Source organism: Choloepus didactylus, chromosome 6, assembly GCF_015220235.1.
Source record: "Choloepus didactylus isolate mChoDid1 chromosome 6, mChoDid1.pri, whole genome shotgun sequence".
NCBI lineage: Eukaryota > Metazoa > Chordata > Mammalia > Pilosa > Megalonychidae > Choloepus > Choloepus didactylus.
Window position 1 is genome coordinate 144,470,597 of NC_051312.1, and position 20,807 is coordinate 144,491,403.

Sequence of the window (20,807 nt, forward strand, 5' to 3'; positions counted from 1 at the left end):
AAAACAACAAATGGAAAAAAAAGGGAAAATTTTGAGCAGGGTCTCAGGGAAATGATTGACAACACAAAGCACACAAACATACAAAATATGGGTGTTCCAGAAGGAGAAGAGAAGGGAAAAGGGCCAGGAAGAATAGTCGAGGAAATAATGGCTGAAAATTTCCCAACCTGTATAAAAGACATAAAGATGCAAACTCAAGAAGCCCAACATACTCCAAACATAGTAAATATGAATAGATCCTCTCCAAGACACATAGTATCTCAAATGCTGAAGAGAAGGAGAAAATTCTGAAAGCAGCAAGAGAAAAGCAATTCATCTGATACAAGGGAAGTCAAATAAGACTAACTGCTGATTTCTCATCAGACACCATGGAGGTGAGAAGGCAGCGGTATGATATATTTAAAATACTGAAAGAGAAAAATTGCCAGCCAAGAATTCTCTAAACAGCAAAGCTGTCCTTCAAAAATGAGGGGGAGTTTAAAACATTCACAGATAAAACAGAAGCTGAGAGAGTTGGTTAACAAGAGACTGGCCCTACGAGAACTACTAAAGAGAGTTATGCCAGCTGAAAAGAAAAGGCAGGAGAGAGAGCCTGGAGGAGGGTACAGAAATGAAGAGTATTAATAAGGGTAACTAAAAGGATAAAAAGAGAGGAAAAAATAGATCTGACAAATAAAAGCTAAAGGATAAAATGGTTTAAGAAAAAATATGATCTATCTATATGATATTTATAAGAGACTCATTTTAGACACAAAGATATATATAGGTTGAAAGTGAAAGGATGGAAAAAGTTCACACAAGCAGTAATCAAAAAAAAAAAAAAGGAAAAGAAAAAAGTTGGAGTAGCTATGCTATTATCAGACAAAAACAGATTTTAAATGCAAAAATGTTCTGAGATAAAGAAGGACACTATATATTAATAGAAGGGACAATTCTCCAAGAAGAAATAACAATCATAAATATTTATGCAGCTAATCAAGGTGCCCCAAGGTACATGAGGCAAACACTGGAAAAACTGAAGGGACTAATAGATGTCTCTACAATAATAAGGGAAACTTCAACACACCACTTTCTTCAATAGATAGAATAGCTAAACAGGGAATCAATAAGGAAACACAGAACCGAAATAAAATAAGTGAATTAGACCTAAGAGACATATATAGAACACTGCACCCCAAAATCGCAAGATAGACATTCTTCTCAAGTACTTATGGAACATTCTCCAGGATAGAACATACGCTGGAGCACAAAACATATCTTAATAAATTTTAAAATATTGAAATTATAAAAACATTTTCTCTGATCATAATGGAACGAATCTGGAAATCAATAACAACCAAAGAACTGGAAAATTAACAAGTATATGGAGGTTAAACAACATGCTATTAAACAACCAGTGGGTCAAAGAAGAAATAGCAAGAGAAATCAGTAAATATCTTGAGATGAATGAAAACCAGAATACAATATATCGAAACTTATAAGATGCAGTGAAGGCAGTTCTGAGAGGGAAATTTATAGCCCTAAATGCCTATATTAAAAAGGAAGAAAAAGCTAAAACCAACCACCTAACTGAACAACTGGAGAAACTAGAGAAAGAACAGCAAACTAATCCCAAAGCAAGCGAGGGAAAGAAATAACAAAGATTAGAGCAGAAATAAATGATGTGGAAAAAAAATTTTTAAAAAATAGAATCGATAAAATGAAAAGTTGGATTTTTGAGACGATCAATAAAATTGACAAACCCTTACCTAGACTGACAAAGACAAAAAAAAGAGAAGGTACAAATTAAAAAAATAAGAAAGGAGAGGGAGGTCATTACCACAGATGCTGAAGAAATAAAAAAGATCATAAGAGGATACTGTGAACAACTGTATGCCAACAAACTAGACAACTTAGATGAAATGGACAACTTCCTAGAAACACACAAACAACCTACACTGACTTGAGAAGACATAGAAGACCTCAACAAGCCAATCACAAGTAAAGAGATTGAATCAGTCATGAAAAACCTACCAAGAAAGAAAAGCCTGGGACCAGATGGGCTTCACAGCTGAATATTACCAAGCATTCCAAGAAGAATTAATACCATTCCTGCTCAAACTTTCAAAAAATTTGAAGAAGATGGAACATTACCTAACTCATTCTATGAAGCCAAGATCACCCTAATACCAAAGCCTCATAAAGATACTACAAGAAAAGAAAACTACAGACCAATCTCTCTAATGAATATAGATGCAAAAATCCTCAATAAAATACTTGCAAATCAAATCCTGCAGCACATTATAAGAATAATACACTATGACCGAGTGGGTTTTATTCCAGGTATGCAAGGATGGTTCTACATGAGAAAATTGATTAATGTAATACATCACAGTAACAAATTGAAAGGAAAAAACCACATGATCATCTCTATTGATGCGGAAAAGGTGTTTGACAAAATTCAGCATCCTTTCTTGATAAAAACACTTTGAAAGGTAGGAATTGAAGGAAACTTCCTCAACATGATAAAGGGCATATATGAAAAACCCACAGCTAACATCATACTCAACGGTGAGAAACTGAAAGCTTTCCCACTAAGATAGGGAACAAGATAAGGATTCCTACTGCCATCACTGTTATTCAATATTGTGCTAAAAGTTCTAGTTAGAGCAAATAAGCAAGAAAAGACATAAAAGGCATCCAAATTGGAAAGGAAGAAGTAAAACTTTCACCATTTGCAGACAGTATAATCCTATATTTAGAAATTAAAAAAAAAAAAAAAAGCCCACGACAAAGCTACTTGAACTAACAAACAAATTCAGCATAGTGGCGGAATACAAGTTCAGCACACAAAAATCAGTGGCGGCCTTTTGGTGCCGGTTTGCGGCTACACTGAGCCAGTGGCACGACCCTCCCAGCTCTCAGGCTTCCACCCAACCCTGCACCTACCCTCCGCCTGCACCACCGCCCTGACGGAACAGGCCATTTCCTTCGCCAAGGACTTTCTGGCGGTCAGCATCGCCACCACCATCTCCAAAACAGCCATGGTCCCCCTTGAGCTGGTCAAGCTGCTGCTGCAGGTACCACATGCCAGTAAGCAGATTGTCACTGACAAACAGTACAAGGGTGTTGTGGACTGTACAGTCTTCATTTCCAAGGAGAAGGCATCCTCCCCATCTGGAGAGGTAACTTGGCCAATGTCATCCACTATTTCCCCACCCAAGCCCTGAACTTTGCCTTTAAGGATAATTGTAAGTAGATGTTTCTGGGCAGTGTAGATAAGCACACGCAGTTCTGGAGGTATTTTGCTAGCAACCTGGCCTCTGTTGGGGCAGCTGGAGCTACCTCTCTCTGCTTTGTCTACCAACTGGATTTTGCTAGAACCTGTTTGGCAGCTGATGTTGGGAAATCTGGTGCAGAAAGAGAATTCAAAAGCCTGGGAAACTGTCTGGTGAAGAGCGCAAAGTCCGATCCTGTACTAGGGCTTCAATGTCTCTGTGCAAGGCATCATCATCTACAGGGAAGCCTATTTTGGCATGTAAGCTATGGCCAAAAGTATGCTCCCTGACCCCAAGAACACACACATCATGGCGAACTGGATGATCACCCAGACTGTGACAGCTGTGGCTGGTGTGGTCTCCTACCCCTCTGACACTAAGAGGTGGCAGATGATGATGCAGTCTGGGCACAAAGGAGCTGACATCATGTATAGTGAGACTGTTGGTTGCTGCAGGAAGATTTTCAAAGATGAAGGTGGCAAAGCCTTCTTCAGGGGTGCAGGTCCAGTGTTCTCAGAGGCATTGGAGGAGACTTTGTGCTGGTCCCGTAAGATGAATTGAAGAAAGTCATCTAAGTATGTCTGTCTTACTAGAAATGGGAACCAAGAGAATCATGTAGAATCCTTACTTCACCATTAGGGACCATTGACCTTCAAGAAATTCCTATTGTTTTTACACAGACAGATCAAGTCTGTAGAGAGCTAGGGAAAGCTCTAGAAAAGGGGATCATTGTGATCACATTTGACCATTGGCACCGCTGATTCCATGTATTGATTATTGTTGGGGGTGGATGATGACCATTATTGTGGATCTACGGGCGAGGCAGCTCAGCTATGCATACCTAGAAACCCTCTCGAGTCCAAATGCTAGTAGGACCCTCAGTTGTGTTTAAGTATTTATTTAAAAAGAAATTGTGCCTCCCATTTGTACTTAAGCACTATCTCCTTTTGCACAGCTGGATATTTGCAATTATGTTTTATGTTGGACATTCTGCTGCAAAACAATAAATAAGCAGGATGCTCTTTAAAAAGTCAGTGGTGATTCTATACACTAGTAATGAACTGAGGAGGCAGTCAAGAAAAAAATTCCATTTACAATAGCAACTAAAAGAATCAAATATCTAGGAATAAACTTAACCAAGGATGTAAAGGACCTGCATACAGAAAACTGCAAAACTTTGCTAAAAGAAATCAAAGACCTAAGCAAATGGAAAGAATGTCCACATTCATGAATTGGAAGGCTAAATGTTATTAAGATGTCAATTCTACCCAAATTGACCTATAGATTCAATGCAATATCAATCAAAATTCCAATAGCCTACTTTGCAGAAATGGAAAAGCTAATTATCAAATTTATTTGGAGAGGTAAGAGGCCTTGAATAGCCACAAACCTCTTGGAAAAGAAGAATGAAGTGGAAGGACTCAAGCTTCCTGACTTTCGCACCTATTATAAAGCTACAGTGGGCAAAACAGCATGGTACTGGCATAAAGATAGACATATTGATCGTTGGAATCAAACTGACATTCAGAAACAGACCCTCCCATCTATGGACAATTGCTTTTCAACAAGGCTCCCAAATCTACTCATCTGCAACAGAACAGTCTCTTCAATAAATGGAGTTAGAGAACTGGATATCCATATCCAAAAGAATGAAAGAGGACCCCTATCTCACACCCTATACAAAAATTAACTCAAAATGGATCAAAGATATAAATATAAGAACCAGTACCATAAAACTCCTGGAAGAAAATGTAGGGGGCATCTTCAAGGTCTAGTGATAGGCGGTAGTTTCTTAGACTTTACACCCAAAGCATAAGAAATGAAAGAAAAAAATAGATAAATGAGACCTCCTCAAAATTGAATACTTCTGTGCTCATAGGACTTTGTCAAAAGGGTGAAAAGGCAGCTGACACAATGGGAGAAAATATTTGGAAACCATATATCTGATAGGGTTTTGATATCCAGAAAACATATATAGTAATCCTACAACTCAACAATAAAAAGACAAACAACCCAGTTCAAAAACGAGCAAAAACTATGAATAGACATTTTTCCACAGAAGAATTTAAAAAGCACATGAAAAGATTTTCAGCTTCACTAGCTGTTAGGGAAATGCAAATGAAAACCACAATGAGATATCATTGCATACCTACTAGAATGGCCACTATTAAAAAAAAAGAAACTGCAAGTGCTGGAGAGGATGTGGAGAAATAGGAACACTTATTCACTGTTATTAGGAATGTAAAACGGTACAGCTGCTGGTGAGGACATTTTTGTGGTTCCTTAGGGAAGTAAGTATAAAGTTGCTTATGTTTTGGTTTGGTAAAGCTGACAAAAAACAATACACCACAAATGGACTGGCTTTTAACAATGGGGAGTTATAGCTTATTGATTTGCAATACCGAATTAAGGCATCAACAGAACAATATCTTCTCTGAAGACTGGTTACCAGTGAACTTTGGTTCTTCTGTCAGATAGCAAGGCACATGGTGACAACTGCTGGTCCTCCTCTCCTGGGTTTCATTGCTTCAGCTTCTGGCTTCTCCCTCTGTGGCTTCTTCTCTAAACTTCTCTGGGTGTTTCTCTCTCCCAGCTTCTGTGTGTCCTTTATCCTCTCATAAAGGACTCCAATAAGAGGATTATGACCCACCCTGGGACAGGCTTCAACTGAAATAACCTAATCAAAAGATCCCACCTACAATAGGTCTGCACCTACACGAATGGATTAAAAGAACACGATCCTTTCTGGGGTACATATAGCCTCCAAACTACCACACCTTATGACCCAGCAATCCTGCTACTCTGTATATACCCAGAAGATCTGAAAACAGGGAAGTGAACAGACATTTGCACACTGATGTTCATGGCATCATTATTCACAATTGCCAAAAGGTGGAAACAACCCAAGTGTCCATCAACAGATGAATGGAGAAACAAAATGTGGTATATACATATGATGGAATATTATTCAGCAGTAAGAAGGAATGAAGTCATGAAGTACATGAAAATGTGGATGAACCTTGAGGACATTATGTTAAGTGAAGTAAGCAAGCCACAAAAGGACAAATGTACAAACTCACTAATATGAACTAATTATAATATGTAAACTCAGAGATATGAAATCTAGAGCATAGGTTACCAGGTTATAGAATGAGTCTAGAGAATTGGGAGCAGTTTCTTTACATGTGCAGAATTTTTAACTAGATTTTACACACAAAGTACAAGCAATGAAAGAAAAAATAGGTAAATGGGACCACTTCAAAATTAAAAATTTTGTGCATCAAAGGACTTAGTCATGAAAGCAAAGAGACAACCTAGCAGTCAGAGAAAATATTTGGAAACCACATATCTGATAAGTGTTTAATATCCAGAATATATAAAGAAATCCTACAACTCAACAATAAAAAGACAAACAACCCAATTTAAAAACATGCCAAAGACTCAAATAGACTTTTCTCCAAAGAGGATATACACATGCCTAAAAAGCACATGAAAGATACCAAAACTAAACATCAATAATAGGGGAGTATAAGTGGTATGGGATTTTTTTCCACAAGAAATAAGAATGTTCTCATTCCTTGTGAATGTTCTCATTGATTGTGGTGGTGAATGCATAACAGTGATTATGCCAAGAGACACTGATTGTACACTTAGGATGGTTGTATGGTGTGTGAATAAAACTTATTAATTTTTAAAACTGCCCCAAAAAAGCACATGAAAAGATGCTCAACATCACTAGCAATTAGGGAAATGCAAATCAAAACCACAATGAGATACCATTTCACACCCACTAGAATGACTACTAATTTAAAAAAAAAAAAAGGAAAATTACAAGTGTTGAAGAGGATGTAAGAAATATGAACACTTATTCATTGCTGGTGGGAATGTAGAATAGTGCAGCCTCTGTGGAAGACAGTTTGGCAGTTCCTCATATCAGTTCCATATGACCCATCCTGCTACCAGGTATGTACCTAGAAGAATTGGAAACAGGAATGCTAACAGACATTTGTACACCAATGTTCATAGCAGCATTATTCACAATTGCCAAAAGGTAGAAACAACCCGTGCCCATCAACCTATGAATGGAAAAACAATATGTGGTATATACATATGATGGAATATTATTCAGCAGTAAGAAGGAATGAAGACCTGAAGCACACAACAACATGGATGAAACTTGAGGACATTACGTTGAATGAAATAAGTCAGACACAAAAGGACAAATATTGTACAGTCTTGCTAGTATGAACTAATTGTAATATGTAAAATCATAGGCATAAAATCTAGATAGGTTACTAGGATATAGAATGAGGCTAGAGAATGGGGAGTGGATGCTTAATATGTGCAAAATTTTTAACTAGGAAGAACTTAAACATTTAGAAATGGATAGAGGTGACAGTAGCATGTTATTGTGAGTATAATTAACTGAATTATAATTATATTTAACTGAATATTAATTATAATAATAATATAATTATTATAATATTATAATTAACTGAATTGTGGGTGAATGTGGTGGAAATGGGAAGTTTAGAGTCATGTGTGCCACCAGAAGGAAAGCTGGAGGTTAAAATATGGGAATGTAAGCACAGTGAATCTTGCAGTGGACAATGGACTGTGATTAACTGTACAAATTTTTTTCATGAACAAGAATAAATGTATGGTACTATTACAAGGCATTAATAATAGAGGGGTATTTGGGGGAAATATATACCTATTGCAAACCATGGACTATAGTTAATAATTTATCTTAATATTCTTTCATCAACAGTTACAAATGTACTACACCAATACTAGGGGTCAATAATAGGGGGGCGGATAAGGGGTATGGAATGTGTTGGGTTTCTTTTTTTTTTTTTAATTTCTTTTTCCGGAATACTGAAAATGTTTTAAAATTGATCATGGTGATGAATGCACAACTATGTGATGATACCGTGAGCCATTGATTGTCTACTTTGGATGGATTGTATGGTGTGTGACTATATCTCAATAAAATAGCATTTAAAAAAAGAATAAACAATGAATAAGTCTAGGAAAAAAAAATAGTTCCAGGAAAATAGTAGGCACTCAGTAAACATTTGTTGACTGACTGTTGACTTCCCTGGACTAGGATTTCTTAGTGGTTAGGGATTGCTTCTTCTATACATGTTTATGTAATAACTAGCTAACTCCCATTTGGAAAAAGTGCTTAATAAATGCTATTTTATTAATATTATCACCAAACATTCATATTATATCAGTTAGATTAATGTCATTTAAGTGAGACTAAAGCTAATGTATTTTTCCTGACATGTTTAACTTTATTACCAATCAAAACAAAACAAAGTAGAATAATGAAATACAATTTTTAACCTTTCAATTTGCAAATAGTTGTAAATAATAGCATAAGCATGAGTTACTTTTATATTCATAAGGAAAAAGAAAGCTATTTTCATTTCTAAAGCATTATATAATACCTGTTTGATGAGGGATTGGTGCTCTCTCCTTCATTATTGATAAGAATATAAACTGGGAGGAATTTTCTGTCAAAAAATATGGAAATAAATACCAAGAACTCCTGTGCCAGTTTGAATGTATTATGTCCCCCAGAAAAAGCCATATTCTTTGATGCAATCTTGTGGGGCAGACATATTAGTGGGGATTAAGTTGGAACGTTTGGATTAGATTGTTTGCATGGAAATGCCCCCCTCCCAACTGCAGGTGATAACTCTGATTAGATAATTTCCATGGAGGTGTGGCCACACCCATTCAGGGTGGGCCTTGATCAGTGGAGCCATATAAATGAGCTGACAAACAGAAGGAACTCAGTGCAGCTGTGAGTGACATTTTGAAGAGGAGCTACAGTCAAGAGGGACACTTTGAAGAATGCACAGAAGCTGAGAGAGTAGCTGCAGATGAGAGACAGTTTGAAGATGGCTGTTGAAAGCAGACTCTTGCTCTGGAGAAGCTAAGAGAACACAAATATCCCAAGAGCAACTAAGAGTGACATTTTTGAGGAACTGTAGCCTAGAGAGCGATGTCCTGGGAGAAAGCCACTTTGAAACCAGAACTTTGGAGCAGACGCCAGCCTCGTGCCTTCCCAGCTAACAGAGGTTTTCTGGACACCATTGGCCATCCTCCATTGAAGGTGCCCTACTGCTGTGTTACCTTGGACACTTTATGGCCTTAAGACTGCAACTTTGTAACCAAATAACCCCCCTTTTATCTGTGGTGTTTTGCACTCTGGCAGCATTAGCAAACTAGAACAGCTCCTAAAGCATATGAACCCTTTGATCCTGCTATTCCACTTCTAGAAATTTATACTAAGACAATAAGCTTGTGCACAAAGATTTGGTTACAAGATTTTTCATCACTGCAATGTTTACTATACCAAAAATTAGAATTGACCTATAAACCTGGCAGTATGAGACTGGTTAAATAAACAATGCATACTTATTCCATGAAATATTATTCTGACATGAAAAATGGCATTACAAGTGAATTGATTTGGAAGGCAGTCACAATATTTTTTGTTGGTCAAGAATAATAAGCTTGCATAAATTAATTCTAAAAAGAATTGAAATACTATGTATCAAGTTTGAATACTGAGTATATCTAATCCTGGTTTTCCTTTTTTATTGTTTATTTTCCTACAAAGATAGAAGTGATGGCTTTGTAAATTAAAGAAAAAAAGTTATTTAGTAAAGAAGTGTTGGAAGAAATAAAGCAATGATCGTTCCACTCTCCCACTGCTGCAGTACCTGAGGGCCACTGTAAGACTGAAAAGAGATTCTTTTCCCAAATGGGCACATAATGCCCAACTCATAGGATGGAATGTGGCATAAATAAGGTAATGTACAAAGTGTAATTTGCATGGAGATTGGCAAATACTAAACTCCTAAACGAAGACAGCATTTGCTGTTTCTTTACATCAGCCTGCTGCTGGGAGGGTCTCCTGCACCCAAACCCCACCCCACCCCAACACTGACAGCCTTGCCACCACTATCTGACTTGGACTCATCAGCAGGACAATACTTTTTTTAAAAAAATTAAATTCAGTTTTATTGAAATATATTCACATACCATACAATCACCCACAGTGTACAGTCAACTGTTCACTGTACCATCATATAGTCATGCATTCATCACCCCAATCTATTTTTGAACATTTTCCTTACACCAGAAAGAATCCAAATAAGTATAAAAAATAAAAGTAAAAAAGTACACTCAAATCATCCCCCCATCCCACCCTATTTTTCATTTAGTTTTGTCCCCATTTTTCTACTCATCCATCCATACACTAGATAAAGGGAGTGTGATCCACAAAGTTTTCACAATCACACTGTCACCCCTTGTAAGCTACACTGTTATACAATTGTCTTCAAGAATCCAGACTACTGGGTTGGAGTTTGATAGTTTCAGGTATTTACTTCTAGCTATTCCAATACATTAAAACCTAAGAGTTGTTATCTATATAGTGCATAAGAATGTCCACCAGAGTGACCTCTCAACTCCATTTGAAATCTCTCAGCCACTGTAACTTTATTTCATTTCATTTCATATCCCCCCTTTTGGTCAAGAAGATATTCCCAATTCCATGATTCAGGGTCCAGATTCATCCCTAGGAGTCATATCCTGCGTTGCCAGGGAGATTTACACCCCTTGACCATGAATATCAGAGGGCACAACAGTTGGGAGGGGTGGGTAATGGAATCAGAACAGAGAATGTACAGAATCCCATAGGGGGAAGGCGGGGCAAGATGGCAGACTGGTGAGCTGTATGTTTTAGTTACTCCTCCAGGAAAGTAGGTAGAAAGCCAGGAACTGCGTGGACTGGACACCACAGAGCAATCTGACTTTGGGCATACTTCATACAACACTCATGAAAACGTGGAGCTGCTGAGATCAGCGAAATCTGTAAGTTTTTGCGGCCAGGGGACCCGCGCCCCTCCCTGCCAGGCTCAGTCCCGTGGGAGGAGGGGCTGTCAGCTCCAGGAAGGAGAAGGGAGAACTGCAGTGGCAGCCCTTATCGGAAACTCATTCTGCTGATCCAAACTCCAACCATAGATAGACGGAGACCAGACACCAGAGAATCTGAGAGCAGCCAGCCCAGCAGAGAGGAGACAGGCATAGAAAAAAAAACAACACGAAAAACTCCAAAATAAAAGCGGAGGATTTTTGGAGTTCTGGTGAACATAGAAGGGGGAAGGGCAGAGCTCAGGCTGGAGCCCAGGCCCTGAGGCGCATATGCAAATCCCGAAGAAAAGCTGATCTCTCTGCCCTGTGGACCTTTCCTTAATGGCCCTGGTTGCTTTGTCTCTTAGCATTTCAATAACCCATTAGATCTCTGAGGAGGGCCCTTTTTTTTTTTTTTTTTTAAATCCTTTTTTCTTTTTCTAAAACAATTACTCTAAGAAGCCCAATACAGAAAGCTTCAAAGACCTGCAATTTGGGCAGGTCAAGTCAAGAGCAGAACTAGGAGAGCTCTGAGACAAAACGCAATAATCCAGTGGCTGAGAAAATTCACTAAACACCACAACTTCCCAAGAAAAGGGGGGTGTCTGCTCACAGCCATCATCCTGGTGGACAGGAAACACTCCTGCCCATTGCCAGCCCCATAGCCCAGAGCTGCCCCAGACAACCCAGTGTGACGGAAGTGCTTCAAATAACAGGCACACACCACAAAACTGGGCGTGGACATTAGCCTTCCCTGCAACCTCAGCTGATTGTCCTAGAGTTGGGAAGGTAGAGCACTGTGAATTAACAAAGCCTCGTTCACACATCATTTCAGCAGACTGGGAGCCTCCCAACACAGCCCAGCAGCCCAGAACTGCTCTGGGGGGATAGCACTCACCTGTGACATAGCACAGTCATCCCTCAACAGAGGTCCCGGGGTGCACAGCCTGGAAGAGGGGCCCACTTGCAAGTCTCAGGAGCCATACGCCAATACCAAGGACTTGTGGGTCAGTGGCAGAGACAAACTGTGGCAGGACTGAACTGAAGGATTAGACTATTGCAGCAGCCTTAAAACTCTAGGATCACCAGGGAGATTTGATTGTTAGAGCCAACCCCCTCCCTGACTGCCCAGAAACACGCCCCATATACAGGGCAGGCAACACCAACTACACACGCAAGCTTGGTACACCAGTTGGGCCCCACAAGACTCACTCTCCCACTCACCAAAAGGGCTAAGCAGGAGAGAACTGGCTTGTGGAGAACAGGTGGCTCGTGGACGCCACCTGCTGGTTAGTTAGAGAAAGTGTACTCCACGAAGCTGTAGATCTGATAAATTAGAGATAAGGACTTCAATTGGTCTACAAATCCTAAAAGAACCCTATCAAGTTCAGCAAATGCCACGAGGCCAAAAACAACAGAAAATTATAAAGCATATGAAAAAACCAGACGATATGGATAACCCAAGCCCAAGCACCCAAATCAAAAGACCAGAAGAGACACAGCACCTAGAGCAGCTACTCAAAGAACTAAAGATGAACAATGAGACCATAGTACGGGAGATAAAGGAAATCAAGAAGACCCTAGAAGAGCATAAAGAAGACATTGCAAGACTAAATAAAAAAATGGATGATCTTATGGAAATTAAAGAAACTGTTGACCAAATTAAAAAGATTCTGGACACTCATAGTACAAGACTAGAGGAAGTTGAACAACGAATCAGTGACCTGGAAGATGACAGAATGGAAAATGAAAGCATAAAAGAAAGAATGGGGAAAAAAATTGAAAAAATCGAAATGGACCTCAGGGATATGATAGATAATATGAAACGTCCAAATATAAGACTCATTGGTGTCCCAGAAGGGGAAGAAAAGGGTAAAGGTCTAGGAAGAGTATTCAAAGAAATTGTTGGGGAAAACTTCCCAAATCTTCTAAACAACATAAATACACAAATCATAAATGCTCAGCGAACTCCAAATAGAATAAATCCAAATAAACCCACTCCAAGACATATACTGATCACACTGTCAAACACAGAAGAGAAGGAGCAAGTTCTGAAAGCAGCAAGAGAAAAGCAATTCACCACATACAAAGGAAACAGCATAAGACTAAGTAGTGACTACTCAGCAGCCACCATGGAGGCGAGAAGGCAGTGGCACGATATATTTAAAATTCTGAGTGAGAAAAATTTCCAGCCAAGAATACTTTATCCAGCAAAGCTCTCCTTCAAATTTGAGGGAGAGCTTAAATTTTTCACAGACAAACAAATGCTGAGAGAATTTGCTAACAAGAGACCTGCCCTACTGGAGATACTCAAGGGAGCCCTTCAGACAGAGAAACAAAGAAAGGACAGAGAGACTTGGAGAAAGGTTCAGTACTAAAGAGATTCGGTATGGGTACAATAAAGGATATTAATAGACAGAGGGGAAAAATAGGACAAACATAAACCAAAGGATAAGATGGCTGATTCAAGAAATGCCTTCACGGTTATAACGTTGAATGTAAATGGATTAAACTCCCCAATTAAAAGATATAGATTCGCAGAATGGATCAAAAAAAAATGAACCATCAATATGTTGCATACAAGAGACTCATCTTAGACACAGGGACACAAAGAAACTGAAAGTGAATGGATGGAAAAAAATATTTCATGCAAGCTACAGCCAAAAGAAAGCAGGTGTAGCAATATTAATCTCAGATAAAATAGACTTCAAATGCAGGGATGTTTTGAGAGACAAAGAAGGCCACTACATACTAATAAAAGGGGCAATTCAGCAAGAAGAAATAACAATCGTAAATGTCTATGCACCCAATCAAGGTGCCACAAAATACATGAGAGAAACACTGGCAAAACTAAAGGAAGCAATTGATGTTTCCACAATAATTGTGGGAGACTTCAACACATCACTCTCTCCTATAGATAGATCAACCAGACAGAAGACCAATAAGGAAATTGAAAACCTAAACAATCTGATAAATGAATTAAATTTAACAGACATATACAGGACATTACATCCCAAATCACCAGGATACACATACTTTTCTAGTGCTCATGGAACTTTCTCCAGAATAGATCATATGCTGGGACATAAAACAAGCCTCAATAAATTTAAAAGGATCGAAATTATTCAAAGCACATTCTCTGACCACAATGGAATACAATTAGAAGTCAATAACCATCAGAGACTTAGAAAATTCACAAATACCTGGAGGTTAAATAACACACTCCTAAACAATCAGTGGGTTAAAGAAGAAATAGCAAGAGAAATTGCTAAATATATAGAGATGAATGAAAATGAGAACACAACATACCAAAACCTATGGGATGCAGCAAAAGCAGTGCTGAGGGGGAAATTTATAGCACTAAATGCATATATTAAAAAGGAAGAAAGAGCCAAAATCAAAGAACTAATGGATCAACTCAAGAAGCTAGAAAATGAACAGCAAACCAATCCTAAACCAAGTACAAGAAAAGAAATAACAAGGATTAAAGCAGAAATAAATGACATAGAGAACAAAAAAACAATAGAGAGGATAAATATCACCAAAAGTTGGTTCTTTGAGAAGATCAACAAGATTGACAAGCCCCTAGCTAGACTGACAAAATCAAAAAGAGAGAAGACCCATATAAACAAAATAATGAATGAAAAAGGTGACATAACTGCAGATCCTGAAGAAATTAAAAAAATTATAAGAGGATACTATGAACAACTGTATGGCAACAAACTGGATAATGTAGAGGAAATGGACAATTTCCTGGAAACATATGAACAACCTAGACTGACCAGAGAAGAAATAGAAGACGTCAGCCAACCCATCAGAAGCAAAGAGATCCAATCAGTCATCAAAAATCTTCCCACAAATAAATGCCCAGGGCCAGATGGCTTCACAGGTGAACTCTACCAAACTTTCCACAAAGTACTGACACCAATCGTACTCAAACTCTTTCAAAACATTGAAGAAAATGGAACACTACCTAACTCATTTTATGAAGCTAACATCAATCTAATACCAAAACCAGGCAAAGATGCTACAAAAAAGGAAAACTACCGGCCAATCTCCCTAATGAATATAGATGCAAAAATCCTCAACAAAATACTTGCAAATCGAATCCAAAGACACATTAAAAAAATCATACACCATGACCAAGTGGGGTTTATTCCAGGCATGCAAGGATGGTTTAACATAAGAAAATCAATCAATGTATTACAACACATTAACAAGTCAAAAGGGAAAAATCAATTGATCATCTCAATAGATGCTGAAAAAGCATTTGACAAAATCCAACATCCGTTTTTGATAAAAACACTTCAAAAGGTAGGAATTGAAGGAAACTTCCTCAACATGATAAAGAGCATATATGAAAAACCCACAGCCAGCATAGTACTCAATGGTGAGAGACTGAAAGCCTTCCCTCTAAGATCAGGAACAAGACAAGGATGCCCGCTATCACCACTGTTATTCAACATTGTGCTGGAAGTGCTAGCCAGGGCAATCCGGCAAGACAAAGAAATAAAAGGCATCCAAATTGGAAAAGAAGAAGTAAAACTGTCATTGTTTGCAGATGATATGATCTTATATCTAGAAAAACCCTGAGAAATCGACGATACAGCTACTAGAGCTAATAAACAAATTTAGCAAAGTAGCGGGATACAAGGTTAATGCACATAAGTCAGTAATGTTTCTATATGCTAGAAATGAACAAACTGAAGAGACACTCAAGAAAAAGATACCATTTTCAATAGCAACTAAAAAAATCAAGTACCTAGGAATAAATTTAACCAAAGATGTAAAAGACCTATACAAAGAAAACTACATAACTCTACTAAAAGAAATAGAAGGGGACCTCAAAAGATGGAAAAATATTCTATGTTCATGGATAGGAAGGCTAAATGTCATTAAGATGTCAATTCTACCCAAACTCATCTACAGATTCAATGCAATCCCAATCAAAATTCCAACAACCTACTTTGCAGACTTGGAAAAGCTAGTTATCAAATTTATTTGGAAAGGAAAGATGCCTCGAATTGCTAAAGACACTCTAAAAAAGAAAAACGAAGTGGGAGGACTTACACTCCCTGACTTTGAAGCTTATTATAAAGCCACAGTTGCCAAAACAGCATGGTACTGGCACAAAGATAGACATATAGATCAATGGAATCGAATTGAGAATTCGGAGATAGACCCTCAGATCTATGGCCGACTGATCTTTGATAAGGCCCCCAAAGTCACTGAACTGAGTCATAATGGTCTTTTCAACAAATGGGGCTGGGAGAGTTGGATATCCATATCCAAAGAATGAAAGAGGACCCCTACCTCACCCCCTACACAAAAATTAACTCAAATGGACCAAAGATCTCAATATAAAAGAAAGTACCATAAAACTCCTAGAAGATAATGTAGGAAAACATCTTCAAGACCTTGTATTAGGCGGCCACTTCCTAGACTTTACACCCAAAGCACAAGCAACAAAAGAGAAAATAGATAAATGGGAACTCCTCAAGCTTAGAAGTTTCTGCACCTCAAAGGAATTTCTCAAAAAGGTAAAGAGGCAGCGAACTCAATGGGAAAAATTTTTTGGAAACCATGTATCTGACAAAAGACTGATATCTTGCATATATAAAGAAATCCTACAACTCAATGACAATAGTACAGACAGCCCAATTATAAAATGGGCAAAAGATATGAAAAGACAGTTCTCTGAAGAGGAAATACAAATGGCCAAGAAACACATGAAAAAATGTTCAGCTTCACTTGCTATTAGAGAGATGCAAATTAAGACCACAATGAGATACCATCTAACACCAGTTAGAATGGCTGCCATTAAACAAACAGGAAACTACAAATGCTGGAGGGGATGTGTAGAAATTGGAACTCTTATTCATTGTTGGTGGGACTGTATAATTGTTCAGCCACTCTGGAAGTCAGTCTGGCAGTTCCTTAGAAAACTAGATATAGAGCTACCATTCGATCCAGCGATTGCGCTTCTCGGTATATACCCGGAAGATCGGAAAGCAGTGACACGAACAGATATCTGCACGCCAATGTTCATAGCAGCATTATTCACAATTGCCAAGAGATTGAAACAACCCAAATGTCCTTCAACAGATGAGTGGATAAATAAAATGTGGTATATACACACGATGGAATACTACGCAGCAGTAAGAAGGAACGATCTCGTGAAACATATGACAACATGGATGAACCTTGAAGACATAATGCTGAGCGAAATAAGCCAGACACAAAAAGAGAAATATTATATGCTACCACTAATGTGAACTTTGAAAAATGTAAAACAAATGGTTTATAATGTAGAATGTAGCGGAACTAGCAATAGAGAGCAATTAAGGAAGGGGGAACAATAATCCAAGAAGAACAGATAAGCTATTTAACGTTCTGGGGATGCCCAGGAATGACTATGGTCTGTTAATTTCTGATGGATATAGTAGGAGCAAGTTCACAGAAATGTTGCTATATTAGGTAACTTTCTTGGGGTAAAGTAGGAACATGTTGGAAGTTAAGCAGTTATCTTAGGTTAGTTGTCTTTTTCTTACTCCCTTGTTATGGTCTCTTTGAAATGTTCTTTTATTGTATGTTTGTTTTCTTTTTAACTTTTTTTTCATATAGTTGATTTAAAAAAGAAGGGAAAGTTAAAAAAGAAAAAAAAAGAAAAAGAAAAACAAGGGAAAAAAAAAAAGATGTAGTGCCCCCTTGAGGAGCCTGTGGAGAATGCAGGGGTATTCGCCTACCCCACCTCCATGGTTGCTAACATGACCACAGACATAGGGGACTGGTGGTTTGATGGGTTGAGCCCTCTATCACAGGTTTTACCCTTGGGAAGACGGTTGCTGCAAAGGAGAGGCTAGGCCTCCCTATGGTTGTGCCTAAGAGCCTCCTCCCGAATGCCTCTTTGTTGCTCAGATGTGGCCCTGTCTCTCTAGCTAAGCCAACTTGAAAGGTGAAATCACTGCCCTCCCCCCTACGTGGGATCAGACACCCAGGGGAGTGAATCTCCCTGGCAACGTGGAATACGACTCCCGGGGAGGAATGTAGACCCGGCATCGTGGGACGGAGAACATCTTCTTGACCAAAAGGGGGATGTGAAAGGAAATGAAATAAGCTTCAGTGGCAGAGAGATTCCAAAAGGAGCCGAGAGGTCACTCTGATGGGCACTCTTACGCATACTTTAGACAACCCTTTTTAGGTTCTAAAGAATTGGGGTAGCTGGTGGTGGATACCTGAAACTATCAAACTACAACCCAGAACCCATGAATCTCGAAGACAGTTGTATAAAAATGTAGCTTATGAGGGGTGACAATGGGATTGGGAAAGCCATAGGACCACACTCCACTTTGTCTAGTTTATGGATGGATGAGTAGAAAAATAGGGGAAGGAAACAAACAGACAAAGGTACCCAGTGTTCTTTTTTACTTCAATTGCTCTTTTTCACTCTAATTATTTTCTTGTTATTTTTGTGTGTGTGCTAATGAAGGTGCCAGGGATTGATTTGGGTGATGAATGTACCACTATGTAATGGTACTGTAAACAATCGAAAGTACGATTTGTTTTGTATGACTGCGTGGTATGTGAATATGTCTCAATAAAATGAAGATTTAAGAAAAAAAAAAAAAAAAAGAATCCCATAGGGACTAAAATTCCAGGGGATTTATGATGTCAGGTCCCATATAGTGGGGAAGGCAGAGTTCACCTGCTGAGGTGGCTTAGTTAGAGAGAGAGAGGGCCACATCTGAGCAACAAAGAGATACTCAGGGGAGACTCTTAGGCACAATTATGTGCGAGCCTAGATTCTCCCTTGCAGTAACAAGCTTCATAAGGGCAATTCCCATGGTAGAGGGTTTGGCACATCAAACCACCAGTCCTCAATATCTGTGACAACATCAGCATCAGTCCAGGTGAGGAAGCAGGACAATACCTTTTAAGTCACTCACCACAAGAAGTCCAGGAATCCCAGGACATCATAAATCCCCTGGAATTTTAGTCCCTATGGGATTCTGTACATCTCTGTTCTGATTCCATTACCCACCCTTCCCAATAGTTGTTCCCTCTGACATTCGTGGTCGATCAGCAAAAATCCCTTATGTCCTCAATCTGTTCTCTGACCATTTTCTGTACTTTTTGGTTCTAAAGCAAACATGGCTCTCCCCTGCTTCCCCTGGCAGCCCTCGTAAGTGATGGCTGTTACCACAACGCTGTTTAAATCCAACTGTCTGCCTACTCCACACCTGCACTATGCAATTGCCTGTGACTGGAGAAAAACACAAAACCACACTGACTAGTCTGCCTTTCAGTTACATGATGACCGCTGACCTCAGGTGGGCCCTCAGTGTGGCTCAGCCATCACTGCATTTCTCTGGGTTATTCATTCTCTCACTCTCCTGGATGACTATTTTATGCCTTTGGGTGCCTCAGACCTCCAAAATCTCCTTCCCAGTCCTCATGCTCAGCTCATCAGCCTACTTTCTATTTAACTGAAAAGGAAATGGAAGCAATTAGAATAGAACTTCCATAAGCTCCCACCACATCTACTTTCCACCTGCTGCCTCTCTAGACAGTTTCTAGTTAGTAGTCTGTATATTTAACTAAGATCAACTGCTCCACTTAAGCACTAAGCCCTATCATCTTTGTCGTCAAGGACATTGCTTCAGCAATTCTCCCTTCTATCTCCTTCATCAATTGTATTACCTTTGTATTGGATCATTACCTCCAGTATACAATCATGCTTTTATTTTTCTCATTAAAACAACCCTCTCAAAACACATTCCTCCTCTAGCTACTGTCAAATTTCTCTCCTACCTCTTTTTAAAAATATAACCACTTGATTGAGATATAATTCACATACCATGTAATTCACCCATTTAAAATGTACAATTTGATTATTTTTAGTATATCACCAGGTTGTGTAAGCACCATCACGGGCAATTTTAGAACATTTTCATCAACCCATAAAGAAACCCTTTCCCTATTAGCAGTCACTCCCCATTTCCTCTCAACCACTCCAGTCCTAGGTAACCACTAATCCACTTTCTCTCTCTATGGATTTACCCATCATGGGCATTTCATATAAATGTAATCATACAATATGTGGTCTTTTGTGACTGGCTTTGTTCACTTAGCATAATGTTTTCAAGGTTCCTCCATGTTGTGGCATGTATCGGTGCTTTAGTCCTTTTAATTGTATGAATATACCATTTTTATCTTTCCATTCATCAGTTGATGGGCATTTGGTGTGTTTCTACTTTCTGGCTATTATAAATAATGCTGCTATGAGCATTCACGTAGAAGTTTTTGGGTACATTTATGTCTTCATTTCCCTTGGATGGATACCTAGGAGTGCACATTCTGGGTCATATGGGAACTCTATATTTTACATTTTGAGATATTGTCAAACTGTTTTACAAAACAGATGAACCATTTTATACTTCCACCTGCAGCATAGGAGGATTTCAATTTCTCCACATTCTCTACAACACTTGTAATTACCTGTATTCTTTATTATAACCATTCTAATGGATGCAAAGTGATATCTCATAATGGTTTTGATTTGATGGCTATTGATATTGACATATGCTTATTGGCTATGTGTTTCTTCTTTGGAGA

At 38.6% G+C, this 20,807-nt stretch overlaps 1 pseudogene; it reads left to right on the forward strand.

Annotated features, from left to right (window-relative positions):
* The first annotated feature begins 2,795 nt into the window (after positions 1–2,795).
* On the forward strand, positions 2,796–4,024 carry LOC119537416 (annotated as a pseudogene).
* Positions 4,025–20,807: the final 16,783 nt, after the last annotated feature.